The sequence below is a fragment of the Maniola jurtina genome, chromosome 24, assembly GCF_905333055.1.
Source record: "Maniola jurtina chromosome 24, ilManJurt1.1, whole genome shotgun sequence".
NCBI classification, from domain to species: Eukaryota; Metazoa; Arthropoda; class Insecta; order Lepidoptera; family Nymphalidae; genus Maniola; species Maniola jurtina.
Genome location: NC_060052.1, coordinates 3,945,363 through 3,965,141, shown reverse-complemented (window position 1 = coordinate 3,965,141; position 19,779 = coordinate 3,945,363). Strand labels below are relative to the sequence as shown.

Here is a 19,779-nt window from a genome sequence, read left to right as displayed (position 1 = left end):
CGTGATGTGCCGCGTGCCAATTTTTTATGCCAAAGTAAATAAAACTGAGTTCGAGTTGTTAATAAGACAGTTCCTGTCGTCATGAACCTTCGCCGGCCCACTACTGAGAACGAGTCTCCTCTCAGAGTGAGAAGGGTTTAGGATTGGCAGACTTCACATACTCCGAGAACATTATGGAGCTCAGGCATGCAGGTTCATCACAATATTTTTCTTTGGTACACTTCATTCCAAAGGTGTGGGTTGCGCCTTGCAATATAAAGACATCAAAATGGGCATTAATAGCCCAAGTAAATCTACAAATTAGTCAATAAATTACAACTCACTCTGTATAGTCCAAACTGCTTTCTGCTCCGGCAATGACCTAAAACAAACAAGTAGGCACATTAATTTATTATCGCGCTATAAATATGTCTCCAAGATGGCTTTAGGAAGTTCGCCGAACTACCAAACTACTTCTAAGCACATTTAACTTTGTATATAAAACTATCACGAATTTCACTAACTACATAGTTTCGTGATTTATTGAATAACTGGCTTCATTTTCGTAACAAGATCAGTTCATGCGAAATCGGCTCAATTGTTAAGGGAAATTGTACGAAAGTCAATCTCACGGAATTGCTTAATCTTCGAATATTACAGTTGGGTAATAGCGACATCCATTTGATAAGATTAGATTAGAGCATCGATATAATATTGACTGTGAAATAGCAACATTTGCTATCTCTTGACGATTTCACTATATGCTTCGTTATTTTTCGTACTCCGCAAGTGCCTACCATAATTCAAGCCTGTTATCATAACTAGTCTGGAACAAGAAAAGCGCGTATATTATTAACTAAGCTTCACATACACTGGCAGGCGTATATACGTAGATATTTGGTAAAAGGAAACAAAATGTTTTCTTCAAGTTGTAAAAATTGAGATAGTAAAATTATTATTAATGCTAAAGTCTCTTCAAGCAACTTTATCGTCTTCTTAAGTGATAGATGTCCACTATGCTAGACAAAGGTATAGGTACTGTACACACCTTCAGTAGATTTCAGTAGATATCATTTTTCATACATCACGGTCTTGTGCCGCTTATGGCCAGTAACTATTTTGGTAATGTGTATATTTAACTCTTATAATATCAGTATAACAGTTCAACATACAGCTCAAGCCAACTTCGGTGGGGAGGGGCAACGCACGCACAACAGTCGGAAACGTTTAAGTGCGGAAACCAGTCCAGAAAGAAGAAAGAAAGAACAGTTCAAGCTAAAACAAAATAGTATTAGAAAGTAAATAGTTTCTAATAGAAACTATTTACAGTAGGCACCTATCGCATTTGTACCATCCTGCATATTTCGATAAATAAACAAACGAAAAGTTCAAGGCAACTCAACATTACAGAGCTGAACAACTCACCCAGACGCGGAGTAAAAGCGATTTCTTTTGTAGTACATCAATAATACAGTTGGGAATCGAGTAGGGGCGTTGGTACTGTGTGACGAATGGACAGCGCGCATAAAAAATCAATAAAGGCCCGGCCTTCGCGGAGGTCGAGTGACGCGCGGATCAGCCCATCACATTCCAAGACTGCCCTAAGATGGCGTATTTCTTTCTTTTTTATCTTGTTATAACGATTTATTGATGCTTGTTTTACTTAGCTATTAACAATAATGATAAATAAAAACATTTTGTTACTTTGTAAAGCATAGGTATATATATGTACACCAATAATAATTAAAAACCTATGTCGCATTTTCGATAAGATAGAAGAGTCATTAGTATTCAATATCATGTGTATCAGTGTAACCAAAAGACACCAACAGCATCTTCATTCTTGGTGACTTTAAACGTTAGGTACATTTAGAATTGGAATTGTCAAAGTCACATCATTATAATATGTATAACTACAAGTGATATAACATAACAAAATGGCAAACAAACAATCAGGTCTAAATCTAGTGTAGGTACAACAACATATTATTAGTGTCGAACAATATATTTAGACCAGTCATTCTAGTTTAGAATGGGCCAACATGTATTTTATAACTAATATTTTGGTACAGACGGTATTTTCTCTTTCAGTAATCTATTTTATAGGTCAACGTATTCAAGTAGCGCACCACGCTATCCTGAAGTGAACAATTATTTTGAAAGCTTGCCCCTAACTGACTACACGGTGTCATGTCCTGGTATAACGTAACTTCAATATAAAAATCGTACCTGTACTATTTTAAAGTAAACGCAGGGTCTCAACAACCGTATATTTCAGACTGCTTAATGACAATCAGATACCTACGTTAGTTCATCGAATACCCACATATTTTTGAGATTATAATATACTACATTACCTCACAAACATCGGAGTTGCGTTTGCCTAATTATTTTACTTAAATTAACTTAAATAGTTTACTAATTTTTTTAGTTAAAGTTAATTAGTAATAGGACCTCAAAACGCAACGCTAGTGTTTCGTTTATTTATGTATGTACTCTACTGTTCTAAATTGACTCAACCGGGAATAGAACCACGGTGAGATGAGATTTCATACCGCATTGCCATAGAGTTCGTCGGAAAGAATACTTTGGCCGCGGTTCAAAGAGTTAACGCCGTTTTATTCAGTGCCAAGTGCAATATTTTTAGATGGATGTGTGACATAGCGAATTTTGATGCGCGTAATAACTAAATTTATCTAATAACGTTACTACGTTTAAGCCAAGTAGTTTTTCCCACGAAAAGTTACGATCATTTATGTACTAGATATAGGTACTTTCGTCGATCGTAAAAGTGTCTATGAAACTTTTCGATAGATAGTTCGCTAGTATGAAAGACAATGTGAACACGTCCCACGGTAGGTAGGTACTGCAGTGTGCTTTGAAAGTCGTAGAAATACAAAACAATAAAAGTGAATAAAAAAGGAAAAATACAATAAAAGTGTATAAAACTGAAAGAAGTAAAAGTTTTATGCTTTTTTTTCGCAATAAACGAAGCAAACATTTTTCCTATCAGATCTAGTTTAAGACTGCATATCTTGTACCTACGCGTAGGTACTTAAATGATCGTTACTATAAACAAAGAAAAAACTCGAACAAAAACAATTCATTTCTTTTGGGTAAGGAACACGGAATAAACTTTTAAGACCTGCATATTCGTTGGTAGGTATACTTAAAAGTTCTGAACTATCTCGGAAGTTTTAAAATAATATTTTTCAAAAGTTGGTAGGTAATGGTTCCATTTGTTCAAAGTAATTTATACTTGCACAAACTGTGAGATATAGAAGCAGGAGTTAAAATCTTTAATGGATTTTGCTCGAATTAACGTTTTTATATTATGACGTAAGTTATTTTGGCAAACAGCGAGTTTGCACTATTTGCCCCCTTCTGAAAACAGCATACCGGGGCGTGACTCTTTAAATTCCTTGGCAAACGATAGGCACTAAATCAATAAAAACATTTTGAAAATACTGAAGTACATAGGTGTCACGCCTCCTTTCCATAAATCTGTTGGCTTTTCAAATCAAGAAGTCAAATTATTATTAAATGATATTGATAAATGAAAATAATTTTATTTATTAGAGCAGATAACATAAGAATCGTTATTTTTAACTCTACTTAAGTTATTTATCTTAAAGAAAGGAAGTTTCACCGTACATTATATATTTAGCTTGGAGAAAGAACTATTGTGTCCTTTTCTGAATTAATATAAATGTTTAATTCAGAAAAAGACACAATAGAAATCAAAAATCTTTCATTTTATTTTTAATTAATTTTACTTCAATCATTCATTTATTTCCTGACTACGAATAATTAATTATAAATACTGATAATAAACTCTAATAATAATAAAACCTATTAGCGGTTCTTTTTCTTCATAATATTTCACACAAAAAGTTGGATCGCATGTTTCAGAATTAAAATCTCCAAGAGTTACTTCCTTCCTTACCTAGTCGAAAATTACAACTAAATTCAATAAATAGCAAAATCTACTTTATAGATTTTGAAAAATTACGTGCGAATAATTGACTTTTACCGTTGTCACGACCCCTCTGGCGCTGTGGTTTTATGCGAGTATTTGGATTCGATTCCCGGCAATTCAGACATATATAATTTCGAAATTATCCCTAATCTGTTTTGGTGGAACGCTTCGGCTGTGGCTAGTTACCAATCATACCGGCAAAGCCGTGCCGCCATGGACTAACTTGTATCTCAATAAAAAATAAGGTGACCTGTGGACCAGTGGTAAGAACTATTTGTACAAGGCGCTAAATATATATCGATTAAATCATATCTTCGATTTCAATAACTACAATCTACTCAACAAACTGATAAATCTAATAAAGTAGAGACCAAACAAAACCCAAACAAATATCTCTAAATACAAGGGACTAACGACTCGACGACATGCACTCCAAATAGATGTACGAGTAGCAACGACACTTCAATTAGTTGGTAGTCCGTGTACGCACTCAAAACATACACGTTTGAAACTTTATATTTGCTCGTGCCTATCTACGAGTATATAGAGTGCGGTAGAGCTCACACTATAGGTACAATTATGCATCGAACAACAAGGGATTAATTACAAATCTTCCATTGATCTGCGTACTTTCCGCTGACTAACTGAGACATTTTTAATGAATCATTTATCATCTTAATTTATTTATTTATTATGAGTCTATATCTTTATTTCAAACAACAAAACCCATGAATAAAAATAAAATACATAAAAACAATAATATAAAATCTTAATACATCTACTACTGAAAAGAAATGAAATAATTTTTATTACATGTACGACAAGCATGTATGTGCCACTTATGATTTATGTCAAGACTCCACCACAGATTCGGAAAGCCGATTCAGAACATGCAGGCTATTGCTAGAAATGAGTGCAAAGAGCAAACCTACATTTATATTTTTATAGGTATGTACTCTTTAAGTACCCTTTTGTCGATTTAACAGTGATAGAAACCAAATAAGACAGTGCGCATCTTCACAAACCGTGGGAATACAGCTTTAACGAACACGCAAAAAATTGTAAAGAGATTACTGGCGTGATATAAACGCGGTTTTATATTATGATGAATAGAACTGTTGCCGTGTTTGATAGCCAACTTTCACACGGCGACGTCCAATTACTCGGGAGTTCAACAATGACACAGGGTCAACTACCTTTGCGTGTAGAGATTGCAAGCATCCGAAAGAGAACGATCTTTGCAGTTGCTAGGCGGAAGTGTTAAACTTTAGCTTCTGCAAACGCCAGGTATAGTGCGTTTCATCGAATAGTACCTATGGCGTCCAAGTCATTGGCACCATATTTGCATAAGAAGACGCTGATTTTGTTTATTTTCATTTGATTTTCCTGAATTAATTGAAATGAAAATAAACAAAATCTGCATCTTCTCATGCCAATATGGTGCCAATGACCACCCAACAGACAGGGGAGCCAACATAAGGCCATAGGTACTATTCGATGAAACGCACTATACCTGGCGTTTGCAGAAGCTAAAGTTTAACGTTTTAAGTGGTGACTGACAAGTTCGGATTGCATAAAAGTAGAAAAACTTTCGTTGATCTGAGTCTCACGGCTCTCCGTAACATCGAACTCGAGACTTTTTGCTAGCAAAATGGTTATCACACCACTCACTGTGCAACTGAGGTCATCGAAGCAGTAATCACCTGAGCTATACTAACAGTACAGTATGACAGACGACGGTACATCTCGTAACAACTTTCTATTCTGTCCGTGTCTACACAGCACAACGGAGCATTGTGAATTATTATGAACGCGGGGACTTACGGCACTAGAACTTAGGAGTACTTATTAAACTATACAAACAGTACAAGGAGAAAAAAGTTTATTTGAATAAAAAGTCTTTGTTTCTACTTATTTTATTTATTGATATCCTGCTTTTTTCTCTTTTCCCTTCACTTTTCAAAACCAGGATTGAACCCTAAGTACTTAATAATAAAGTTTGTATGTATGGATGGATGTTTGTTACACTTTCACGCAAAACTTACTGGACGGATTTGGCTGTTTGGAATGGAGATAGATTATATACCCTGGATAAATACATAGGACACTTTTTGTTCCGAAAATCAATGAATTCCCACGGGATTTTTAAAAACCTGTATCCACTTTACAATACAATATAAGAATAGGTACAATAAAAATATTTTAAAAGACACAATAGCCTAACACTATCCAGATTCAAGACTATCTTATAAGCAGTAGGTACAACACGATTCTACTTTCTATTCCGCCAGTGTCCGCAAAACTGAGCGTTGCAAAAATACGATCTCCTCGAACTACCAGCTCTACTATATTTTTCAATCCTTGCATTATTCTGTATCTTTCTTCAGGAATCCTTGGTTTTATAACAAGGAAACTATATTACGTTCCATTATAGTGGACGTTCTAGGGCACTTTATTTTTGATTCAACTTCGCTGGCTGTGTGTAACTTAGGATCATCGATTCTAGAACGAGCAACGACGAGAAAACTCAATTACGTTCTCTATTGAGTTACGTTAGCAATGGCTACGGCACTGTTTTTAATCCCTGGGCGGCAAATTCTACATCGGCAACTACAAACTGACTACAATTACTACTGACTGTGCAATGAACTTGGATTTTATATTAACACTAGCGACCCGCCCCGGCTTCGCACGGGTGGACATTTATTTTTTCTATTTTCCGGGATAAAATATAGCCTATACGGATTCGGAACAATCCCTCTAAGTAATGGTAAAAGAAATTTTGAAATCGGTCCAGTAGTTTTTGAGCCTATTCAATACAAACACAAAAATACAAAGGTTTCCTCTTTATAATATTAGTATAGATGTAGGTATAGATGCAACAAGGTTGAGATTGTAATCGGGGTAAGAAGGCAGCGGGAAAATCACAGGAATTCAAGCGAATTTTATTTCTAATTTGAAATTGGTGTTAAATAGAAATTCCCTTCGATTCGCTCCTAGTATAAATCGAACCTAAACATATAATCTTCCTCAAAGAGACAGGGGTTCATTGATTTTCTAACCACTATTAAACAAAGCTTCATTATGTAAGTTTCCTATAATGAACGTTAGAGGGTAGAGCTTTATTGCAGAAATATCTACTCTTACTGTATCGAAGTACAACCCGATGCAACTTTCTATTCCGCCCGCGTCTGTACTAACGGGCATTATAAAGGCTGGAAACAGTATAGCGACGGAATCCAACGCGGACTCTAGAAGTTGTAATGCATAATGCTAATGTATCGGTCATTCTTATTATATAGTTTGTCCTACATAGTTGTGTATACCTATAAGTGCAGTGTCACACAGAAAAAACTATGTATTATTTTTAAGCTCTTTGTGAACTTGCTGTTGGTGTACAAGATATAAATTAAATAAATAAATAAAGGCTGCACGTCCACGACAGAGTGTATCAGGACGATATTATCGCCGTGCAATATAGTGGTTAACTGATGCAAACGACTTCGTCCGCGTGGATTTAGGTTTTTAAAAATCCCGTGGGAACTCTTTGTTTTTAAAAAATAGCCTATGTCACTGTCCAGGTCTTAAAGTATGTATATCTATGCAAAAAATTATGTCGATCCGTTGCTACGTGATTGAAGTACCCACAAACCAACAAATCAATCAACTAACAAACAACCATACGCATTTATTATATAATATGGTTGTGTATGCTACAGGCTACAAATGTAAACGCATCGACCTACGGCACTGGATACAACTTTCTTTGATCCCTGAGCGTATATTCTAGCCTGCTGCCTATGTGTACCAGACCGGTTTTAATAAATGCCCGGCTCTGCTGTATAAATAATGTCTAGTTGCTGGATAATGGATGACTTGCCTTTTACACTGTCCATGTTGACTCCACGGGTATACATCAGCCTATCTTAGCTCGAAAATAAATTTCTCTTAGATTTCCATTGCTCGTTGTCAATATTTGTCTCCTATACATACCTACTACCAGATAATATAACTGGTATCAATTTATGCAAGATATTTATTAAATTATAGAGTTCTTATTTCAACAGTCTAACATCGAAGCGGCGATAGCTCAGTGATTAAATCCTAGGAGGTCGAAGGCTTTTATTTTCTAGAGGTACTTTCAGGGGATTCGGGGTTCAATCTCAAATTTCCAAATTCAATCCAACACAAGTGTAAATTAAAAATTTATAATACCCCCGACAAAAAGTGAAAGTTACAGTAACTAGAAAAGAGCTGATAACTTTCAAACGGCAAACTCTTTTTGAGTCGGGTGTTAAAAAATAGAGATCCCTAAGAAATCGTAATAAACTACCCGTGCAAAGCCGGGGCGTGTCGCTAGTATAATTCATCAAAAACGCTGTATACATATCATACATTTGACTAAACCTACTCCTATATACATAATATTAACATATACCTATTTGGATTGTATATATTTCACCGTAAGTCGCACCCAGTTACCAAATACCTTACTAAAGTTGGAAAAACTACAATATTTAAAAACACGACACTTTTCCGCGCTCGTCGGCAAATTGCGATCGCTATCAACACGCCTATGAGTGTGACATCATTAGTGAAACATTTCCACTTGCGTACATACACACGTACATATCGAGTAGATATGTATACCTACCATATTGTAATAGCACTCACGTTTAGCTACATGCCGCGTTAGAGTCACCACACGTCTCGATAGATTACTTTCCTGATATTAAGTTTGCCGTGTGTACAAAGACTAGATCTAATTTTTGTCCAACGGCGTAAATTTTTAAGATACGAAACAAGACACCAAAGATACGTAAATGTAAGACAGGTGTAAGTTACCACAGGATTTCAAGTTTAAAATAATCCTCTCCCACTGCGCAAGTTCGAGGTAATAGATCGCTATTTAGTAGTACGATGAAAGGCGCGACCGCAGCGAGGTCGTCTTTTCCGCCGCGCTATAAGATATTTTATAAGTTTTTAATTTTTCTCTTACTCCTACGCTCCGCCTCAGGAAGGGCCAAAATTCATGTGTGGGAATTGGTATACTTTTATTTAAAAAAATCTGCAATCAATTTTGGATTTGCCTTAACACAAGTTTAAAAATCTATTAAAAGCATGCTTCTGAAAAAAGCATATTACACAGTCGAAGATTATGTAAAAGATAAAAGAGCGTGAACAAGACTTGCAGCTCGCTCCAGCAGTGCGCGGGATTTCAATTACTTTTATACATGACATAATATTGTGTACAAATCATTGACAAGTGTAAATTAAAAATTTATAACACCCCCGACAAGTGAAGGTTACAGTAACTAGAAAAGAGCTGATAACTTTCAAACGGCTGAAACGATTTTCTTGGATTATAGCTAAGAACACTCTCGATCAAGCCACCTTTCAAACAAAAAAAACTAAATTAAAATCGGTTCATTAGTTTAGGCGCTACGGTGCCACAGACAGATACACAGATACACAGACACACAGATACACACGTCAAACTTATAACAACCCTCTTTTTGGGTCGGGGGTTAAAAAGAGTAACCGCCGAGGTTTAAAATAGTCTCACTTCTATATTTATGAAACGTGGTACCCATACTCACGTTAAGCGACACTCGGCCCTGCCTCGTAAGCAGCGGCGCACACGAGCGTGCAGTTTGGAATAACATGACTCGTCGGCAATTTTGCGTTATGCAACTTCCGCGTACTTTTCTACGCTGCGCCGCTACAGTGTGCTTACATCGTTAATTGAACACGGATTTCTCACATAACATATAACAAGTATACCTATTACTTTTTAGGGTTCCGTACCTCATAAGGAAAAACGGAACCCTTATAGGATCACTTTGCTGCGTCTGTCTGTCCGTCTGGCAAGAAAACCTATGGGGTACTTCCCGTTGGCATGGAATCATGAAATTTGGCAGGTAAGTAGGTCTTATAGCACAAGTAAAGGGAAAAATCCGAAAATCATGAATTTGTGGTTACATCACCAAAAAAAAAAAAAAAAAGTTAAAATGTGTTCATGAACATGTTATTAAGTATTTTCAATTTTCAAAGTAAGATAACTATACTAGTTTCATATGAAAGGGATTTACCTGTACATTCTAACACAGATTTTTATTTTTTTGTTATTCATAACAGTTTTTGATTTATCCTGCAAAATGTATAAAAATATACCTGAGTAAGGAACCCTTAGTGCGCGAGTCTAACTCGCAAATGGCCGATTTTTTATATGAATGTTCAAACTTAATTTACTAATGGTGAATATCAGACGGTTCTACCTTTCACTCGAAATGAAACGTCTGAACACAAAATAAATCAAAAGTGACGGAGAAAATGAGACATTAGGTACCAATCCAACGCTGGAATGAACTTGATTGGAATCATGTGAACAGGGCACTAAAGCAAACAAACTAGACAACTCGTAACCAAAATAGATATTCATGATTCGCATGAATATACATGAGAGATGTTAACGTTGCTCTGGCCTCTGATGCAAACTCTCTAAACACAAACACAACCCGTGACCAAATTCAATACAAGCAACATACTATAATACCATAACATCATTGGCCGAAAAATCATGAAAATTATAAAGCGGTAGGTTAGTAGGTAGCTAAATAATATAAGCACTAATTTTCTTAAGCTTGGCAAATTAAAATTGTCAGCTGGTCCGTGGCATCTTACCAACTATCACATTTTCTTTACATACAAAATCTCAGATTTCTTTCTTGACCGCACAGTTCAAACCACTGGGAAAGAGCGTACTTTGACTTCGCTCAGATAAGTTTCAGTTAAAACGAGACAGATTTATGTCAGCGATATAAAGCTGTCTCTCTTAAACTCGTTTAAACAATCTCTTATGTTTGAGCGTCAAAGTACGCTCTATAGATTTCCGCCTAAGAACTTTGAGATTTTGCATGTACGAGTAGGTTCTATTATGTAAATTTGAGAAATTTCAAACAAAGCTGAGGCGGGTCAGTTAGTCTATATCTATACTAATAAATAAAATTGAAGTGTCGTGTCTGTTTGAACGGGCTAATCGTCGGAATGGCTCAACCTATTTTGACGGGACTTTCACAGACAAGTAGAGGATTAACCAAGGAGTAACTAGGATACTTTTTTAACCGACTTTGAAAAATAGAATTGTGTTTTTCTACCTATGTACACTCTGATATCTCTGAGATTTCTGAACCGTATTTTTTTTAATCGTTAAGGGAACTTTGCGACGTCGTTCCATAAAAAAATTGGTTTCCAACTCTTCAATCCTGATGCTGCAGGAGATCTGACCTCTCCACGCGGGCGAAGCTGCGGGCATTATCTAGTGTATAGTAAAATAATACCTGTGGAGTGTGGATATAACATTTTATAAATATTTCGGTTACCTACGTGTGGTTTTAATTTCCGTTTATGTAAATTACTAGGCGCGTGCAATACAGGCCGGTAGCCGTCGTGCTTGCAATAAATTGTACATGTGTAATAAACTTTTGAACACGTGCATGAAACACTTGCATAGTAACAAAGTGTTTTTGCTGACGTTGATTGCATACGGCTGTACAAATACCTAATGTCAACGCAGACCAAGCTAGTAACAAATAATATCTTGCCCTACATATTGAGTGAGCTAGAGTGAGGGAACTCTCGGTTTGATCCTGAATCGACGATATATGTCAAATATTAGGCTATGTTGATTTAATTCATTATCAATTAATTGCAAGTGTACACGTCTAATTTTGCAATGCATGCATTACGAAATAAGACGTTTACACGTGCAAGTGAGAATTAAATTAATGTCGTGAAACTAGTTTCGTAACGTAAATTCCGCTTAAGCTCAAATGGTTGATTCCACGCAACTTTTGTCATTAAAGAATCCCTCAATTGTACATAGAATAACCTCAATTTAATGTACTTTTATTTTAATGGCAAACCAAAACACTCTTTCGGATCCATATTATAAAAGCGAATACTCAACGCAACAAAGGAATTCTGTACTGTGTTATCATTGGCACCTAATAACTATAATTTCGTATGGTGTAACAGTAATAACCACGCCACATAAGCAGGTTAATCAGAAGAGTAAACATTTCCGCCGCCACGTGTACGATACGCCACGTCACAAGGTCACTGAACGCTTGTACATTCCGAGTGGAACCTAAGCGAACCCTAGCGTACCTACTTCACAACTTCACCTGTTTATCGGGCTAGAAGTTAGGGATGTCAAATCAAATTTTTAATAATTTTCCTGTATGTTTTCACTAGGAGCCCTTACTTGTCTCAAATAAATCCCCATTATCAGGGTTCCGTACTTCAAAAGGAAAAAAGGAAGCCTTGTGGGATCACTTTTTTGACTGTCTGTCTGAGGTGTCTGTCAAGAAAACCTATAGGGTACTTACTTCCCGTTGACTAAGAATCATGTTTGGCAGGTAGGTACAATCTTAACTTGTGGTAGTTGGCGTAGGAACCAAAAAAAAAAAAAAAAAACAGACACTAAACAGAATAGCATAAAATATTGTGTTTTTATTCAAATAAACTTTTACAAGTGCTTTTGAATCGTCAAAATAATTTACCATTGCAGTGCGTTACCAATGTGTTAATGCCGCCAATACGTTAATAGACATCATCCATCAAAAAATCATCAGACGTTTATACGCTGCTGGTTCAAAATACGTTGGGGGTAAATTGACAAACCTGCGGAATGATTCGCTAACTCAGTGTCTAACACTAAATGATAGCCATCATGCTTATCTTTTAATCCATTGAAACTACGAAAACATATTTTAGTGACAACAGTGAAGCAGCAATGTAGAACCAACCAACCCCGGTGGCTGGTTACTGTACTGAATTAGCGAATCACCTAGCAGCCCGGCTAGCATGGGCAGTAGATAAAAATTATATCCCCGATTATATCCACTGATGTCATAGAAATCAGTGGATATAATCGGGGATATAATTTTTATCTACTGCCCATGGTAGCCGGGCTGGTTAGTGGCTGGTGTAAAAGTTCAGTGAGCTAGGTGAGGTAGCCCTACGCCACTTGCAGCAGTGATTGGGTAAACAATCGCAGCGCCATTGTTTACGTTAGCCAAGTCAAACAAACGTACCTGATAAGTCCTTCGGTTCGAACTGTGAACAATCCGATCACAATGGCACTATTGCACGGCAGGTACACGGCACTGGGTAGATAGGTATCACAATAGAATCGTACAACAATAACTAGGTATCATACACTGGTTCATAAGACGATGATGTGAATTGACAAGCTTACTTGCAAACAAAAAAAGTCGGTCAAGTGCGAGTCGGACTCGCACACAAAGGGTTTTGTTCAAGAAATAACACTTTTTAATTTTTTCAAATTTTCATAGTGGCCATTTTGAAATTGTTATTGTTTGTTGTTATAGCGGCAATAACACATAGCATAGCGGGACATTCTGTGAAAAGTTTAACCCTCTAGCTATTAAAGTTCACGAGATACAGCCCTCTGAAGACAGACAGACGGACGGACCGCGGAGTCTTAGTTATAGGGTCCCGTTAGCACCCTTTGGGTACGGAACCTTAAAAACTATCCTTGACACTTTACAAGCCTAAGTAGAAAACTGTGATAAACTAAAAAGTGAGAATAATTATTATGTATTTTATTTGAAGTTATAACAGGGGAATCCCAAAGGAAGTGGAACTAAGTCCCTTCGGCGGAAGGGAGTTTATTCAAATGTTCAAGGGCGGGGTAATCACTTAACATTAGGTGACTTGCCAGCTCGTTATTTACATGAAAAAGTCAAAACATTTTTTTTTTATTTGCGTTTTAAAGTTTATCGACAAATCTTTTTTTGTAATAATTAGCTACAAACTATGTATTTAAAAAGTGTAAATCCTGAAGTGAAATGTCCATTTACTTCATCGAATTACGATTTAACACAGAAACGGTCGCACTGCACTCATACACAAAACGCAATGTAATTAATATTTATCAACAAAGTCTATTTCCGTTATCAATTCTTGATTATGGTGGCAACAGTTCCACTCAGTACACGAAACGATTGTATCCTGACAACACAGAAACGTCCGATCCCTCTATCGAATAATGAATGAGGGAGATAGTAACACTAATACAGTACGTACTATGTACTCGATATGATTCGATCGCGTAGTAAAGCAGGTATTTATCTGGCGATGACAGCGGTCGTGTGGCAGTCAGTGGCAGCCGCTAACAACTGGCTAATTTTATTATTATTATTGGACGCGGTGTCGGCTCGGACGTAGATAGGTGGCGTAATCACTGAATTCCATATAATCGCGACGCACACATGCAAACGCGCGTCCCCGCCACGTGTACCGTGTGTCGACAAACTGCCTATAGTGCGCATATGGTAATGTGGCACAACTTAAATTACACGTTTTTATAGATTTTTTTAAAAATTATACAAAAATTTTCCTGTGAAATCTCCTTTTTAATTACTAATAAGTATTTTTAACTTTATAAAATTGTAAAAGTGCAGATTGAGAGATTTCATACACTTTGAAAATATTATGTAGAACTTTAGCATACAAATTTCATCACCATATTTTGCTTCACATTACCTAACACAACTGATATTTAACTCTTCAAAACTTTGAAAAGTTGAAAAGCAGGTCCGGCGAAAAGGAATAGAGCCAAATTGGATGTCAAAGTCCAACTACAAGGCTATCACCGACAGTAACCGAACGACGTTTTTAAATTTCAAAATGTCGATTTATTGAGTTGGTCGCTTTTGTACCGGGGCGCAGGTAAAAGCGCTTCGGCCGGGCGGCCGCTTATCGATCTCGCGATAAATTCGATACGGCCGCGAGCGGTGAATGCACCGCCGGCGATCGCCTTTCACGCCGCACTCTGGTGAAAACGTAATTTAAATCCCGTCTCTACAACGACGAAAAACCGATACAATCGAGATACCATTATTTTTATTCGAATTTTTGCCGGAAAAATTTTAATGCTTGTTTTGTATATTATATTAACACAAATTGGGTACCTACCACATATCTCCGTGGCTGTATTGCTATTCATCGTCATCACCCCAAGCCATCGCTAGCCCACTACTGAGTCAGGTCTCCTCAAAGAATGAGAAGGGCTTACTTAAGTTATAAGCCCACCACGCTAACCAGCAAACTTCACACACATTTGAGAACATTATGGAGAACTGCAAGTTTCCTCAAGATGATTTCCTTCACCGTCAAAGCAAGTTAAAAATTGCTTTAAACGCATAACTCCAAAAAGTTAGAGAATCCAATCCTCCCATTACTAACGCTCATGCACATTTGCAGCACCAGAGGAACCCCCGATACGTTGCCAGCCTTTCAGGAATTTATTGGTCCGCCCTTTGAATAAACCCTATGTTGTAATCTAATGGGAACACCGATGGGAGTAGTGATGGAAGTCTGCCGTTCCACTGGCTACTTGCTGGGTATGTATATGGCTACTATAAATTCTAGAGTTAAACGATTTTGGTCAGCCATGTAGTAATGAGCTCAACATTAGAACCCAAAGCCTCGCCGAACATTCTCGACCGCGTCGGCGAGATAACACGTGTTTATTTATCGGAATTGCGCAACAATATAAGTGATAAGAGCGTGTACTCTTGCCTTACAAGTGGGTATTAAGGCGAAGGTGACGAAAGGTCAGACGCTGAGTGGGCGGTAATTCAGTCAATAATATCGATTTCTCTCCATACCAGATACTTGCAAAACGTAATCATGTATTATAAACACGAACAAGATGAAAGCCAGCGATGTGTGATTACATACATTTAGCTGAGCTTCCATCAAATTGCAAAGATGCTGTCAAGCTAATTTTGTTTTTTGCTTTTTATTCGTACCTTCATGCATATTTAATAATTGTCATCTGGGTTTGACTGATAAACGTGGCTTGGCTAGACAATGCTAGCAATTTAATTGATTTCATTTATAACCAACGAGGCATGCCGGGCTAGGTCTTCATTGAACAGGTCTAGACCAACACCATGTCTATTACTAATTTGTTCTGTATATCATCATCATCAACCGATAGACATCCACAGCTGGACATAGGTTTCTTATAGGGACTTCCACACGCCACGGTCTTGCGCCGCCTGTATCCAGTGGCTCCCTGCGACTCATTTGATGTCTGTTCAGCTAGTGAGAGGAGTCTTTCAACGCTTTCCGGAGCGAGATATCTATTCTAGCACCTTGAGTCCCCAACATCTATCGGTTTTCCGAACCATGTGCCCTATCCATTGCCACTTCAACTTCACTACCCGCTTAGCTATGCCGGTTGCTTTGGTTTTCCTACACGGAACTCATTTCTGATTTGATTGCGTAGACTGTAGAGAAATTCCAAGCATCTCATCCAAACTCTCTGAGGTTTTTTTCCTATATGTTTATGTTAACAACGTAGGCATAAAATGTTTTGTGATCACAAGTACCTGCTATCGGAGGCAACCATAACACATTGAAGAATTCCTCAAGCGATAACAGTTGGATATTCGCATGGCCTTCCACTTAGAATAGTAAAAGACACGAGATTCCCACTCGACAGGACAAAGACAATCAATAATACGAACACAATGAGTCACTGGAGTCGCCTACAAAGCAATAAAAACCATCGGATACGTCTCACTTGTTCTATTGAACCGAGTATACTCGACTTGTCTAGATTAGTTCTTCTGTCGGCGGTTGGTGGTTATTGCCTCATGTTGAAATACATAGTCATGTTGTTAGTTGTAAGTACATAGACAAATTTGTTTCCAACGACTGTCTTTCAAAGGAAACCCGGGGGTTAATACGGAAGAAGTGATTATAACACAAATTGCGATAATTGCAGCTGTTGTAATTGATAGAAATTGTTGTATTTGAATGAATTTCAATCAATCAAAGGGGATTGCGATCGCACCGTAAGCTGTCAAATTTTGTCAAGTATTAAATTATGTAAGATACAAATCCATACTAATAATGTAATGTGTGTCTATTTGTCTTGAGTACCTATTTCACGGTCCATCCGCTTAACCGATTTTGACATTTGTCAAAGAGATTGCTTGCATCTCCGAGATGGACAAAGACAACTTTTTATCCGGACTCAAATAATTCCCACGGAATTTTTAAAAACCTACCCACGCAGACGTCATAGCAGTATATTCTAAGTACACCTTTTACTTCCTAGACGACGCCCACGACTTCGTCCGAGGACATCATCGACCAACAATTGACGGATCCTCATTCTTCAAATCCTCACAGTTTAGGTGAGCAGTATTTCCGTCGCAAGATTCGAAGCGAAGATCAAATAATATGTATATTATACAAAGGTACAGTAGCTATAAAACTGTTTAATGCGTATTCCAGACAATCTGCATAATGTAGGTACAGCTGAGCTGAGTCTGAGACACACCTATAAAATGCGACAATCGACAAAACAATGGCCGCTAATGAAGCAGAACCGTCTGAAATGGCAATACTTTTTTTGTGATTCGACGCTGCCGATCCGAGCCCGGAAACCAGAGTGGTCGTCCGAAAATGACAACGGCGTATCACGCGAAACGCAGTGCAAAAACGTCCGTGTAGACGGAATGAGCGCACGGCAAGGTCGCCAGGCTTATGACGTTTCCCGGATAGTCTCATAACATTTTGAAGGCAAGAGGACTTGGGAATGATATATTATACCCCTACATAAGATTTTCATAGCTACGTGTTACGGTAACACGGCGATTATATTCTAGCCTTTATCGATCCCACAACAGTTAATGACAGTTTAGAAAACTTCAAACAAAACTTCTTCTCAAAGTGCCGTCTCCTACCGGAGGTTTGCAACCTTTAGGGCTATCTGGACCTTTGGACGATGCTGCGCGGAAAAGAGATCGGATATACTCTTTCCATACCAATGGCGTTTTTTGAACCACGATGTTCTTCTTCGGCAAGGTGTCTTCTGCCGGTTTTCCCCCTGAATAATGAACTGAACATTTGACGCAGGTAGCCCTAAAGTAACCCTATTTTTCTTTGATTTTAAGACATCAATGCCTAATATTTAACATATTATCGTCGATTTAGGATAAAATTGTGAGTTCCCTCACTCTACTGGAAGTAGCCACAAATGACGTAAGCATAAGTACCACGAGTTAAATTAATGAAACAGTGAGTTTTCACGAAATGACGTAAACATAAGCGCCACAAGTTGAAATAAAGAAAGAGTGAGTTTTTTAGAGTTCTGTGGCCGTAATGACGTGTCCCAAAAAAAGTACGTGTACATCTGGCGTTCATAGTGTAGCATCGAGCTAGCGCACTCGGCAAAAAGTGAATAATGACGGACGCCGGCCGCTCGCCTCGCCATCGCACAATTGCGCTATTTCGAGACACGTTTTCCTGCTAGCAATAATACCTATTAATAATAACAGACGCTAGTCGTCCTGTACAATACAAAGACACCGATTGTTAAGCCGCAAACGGCATGACAAATTGAGAGGCGGCTGCGAGAATTCGCATTGAATCGATACAAACGTTTGAAGTAAAGTAACCACTATAATTATATATTTCCGCTACACTTATTTAGGTACCCATTACCCATAACTAATATGAATTTACCCAAAAATGAGTCAGCTTTCTGCATGTTTTATAAGTACGTCAAACAGGATGTTTGTACATTATTAATTAATCTAAGAAGCATTTAATCTTAAAATGTGAAAAATAAATTAAAACTAGATGATGCCCCGCCCCGCTTTTTTTTTAATCCATGAGAATTCTTTGATTTTTCGATACAAAAAGTAGATATGTCCGCCTACGTAATGCAAGTTATCACTGTACCATTCACCAAAATCGGTTAAAAGGGTGGACCGTAAAAAGGAAACAGACAGACAAACAGACACACTTGCGGATTTATAATATTACGAATTATGTTTGTTGGGACATTGAACACTAGTATGGGCATAGTTTTAGGAAAACCTCACAACATTTTTGTTATGTTTAAAAATCTCAGTGGAAAATATAACACCAACTCTATGGCTATACGTGGACGATAGCGGAGTGGGTATAAAATAGTCACACGTGGACTTAAAATGCGCAAGGTGAACGGCTCGAATAATATTTAAGCAAATAGTATGTAAATCGTCACCACCTATTAAATATTGAATTGGAAATTATTTTGCCACGAATCATAAAAGGTATAATATATGGCGATGTTTCAACTTGATTTGTCATCATAGAGATAGGTACCACCGCTCTTTGAAATCTTTTTCCTTTAACGACTAAATATAGGCCTAAAAAAGATTTCGAGTATTTTTAGACCATGACCGAAGCGGCGTACTTTTATGGCTAATATTATGTATATTGTGCCATTTACCTTATACACATTCTGAGCATCTTAGATAATAATACCTACTAATATTATTTAAACGTGAAAGTGTGTGTGTCTGGTCTGTCTGCTAGCTTTTCACGGTCCATTCATGTAACCGATTTGGACGACATAGCATTTGAAATCGCTTGCATCCCGGGGATGGATATTATAAGCTACTTTTTTTTCGAAAAAAAAAAAAACAGGTCAAGTGCGAGTCGGCCTCGCACACGAAGGTTAGTAGCACACGGAAGTAGGTAACCTATAGGTTTTCTTGACAAACACAGCAAACGGTCAGACAGACAGACAGACAGACAATAATGTGAGCCTATAATATAAGGGTTCCTTTTGAGGTACGGAACCCTAAAAAAGAAAGTGTTCCTTCCCATGGGATTTTCAAAACACCTGAATATCCAAGTGGACGAAGTCGGGGCCATCATCTAAGTTTTTATAAACATAATAGATGTATAATCTAAAAGCAGATTGACACGTCTGGGCCGTA

At 37.5% G+C, this 19,779-nt stretch overlaps 1 protein-coding gene across 2 annotated transcripts in view; it reads right to left on the bottom strand.

Moving 5' to 3' along the window:
* LOC123877552 (C-terminal-binding protein) overlaps positions 1–19,779 on the bottom strand; it is a 122,515-nt gene that overhangs the window by 70,066 nt on the left and 32,670 nt on the right. The window contains exons 1-2 of one of the 2 annotated variants that reach the window (XM_045924368.1): positions 13,057–13,263; positions 324–361 (exon numbers count right to left, since the gene is read on the bottom strand). The gene's annotated coding sequence lies outside the window, so the exon portion shown is untranslated. Of the gene's footprint in view, positions 1–323; positions 362–13,056; positions 13,264–19,779 lie in introns of those variants that run through there. The other variant, XM_045924367.1, reaches the window with a different exon arrangement.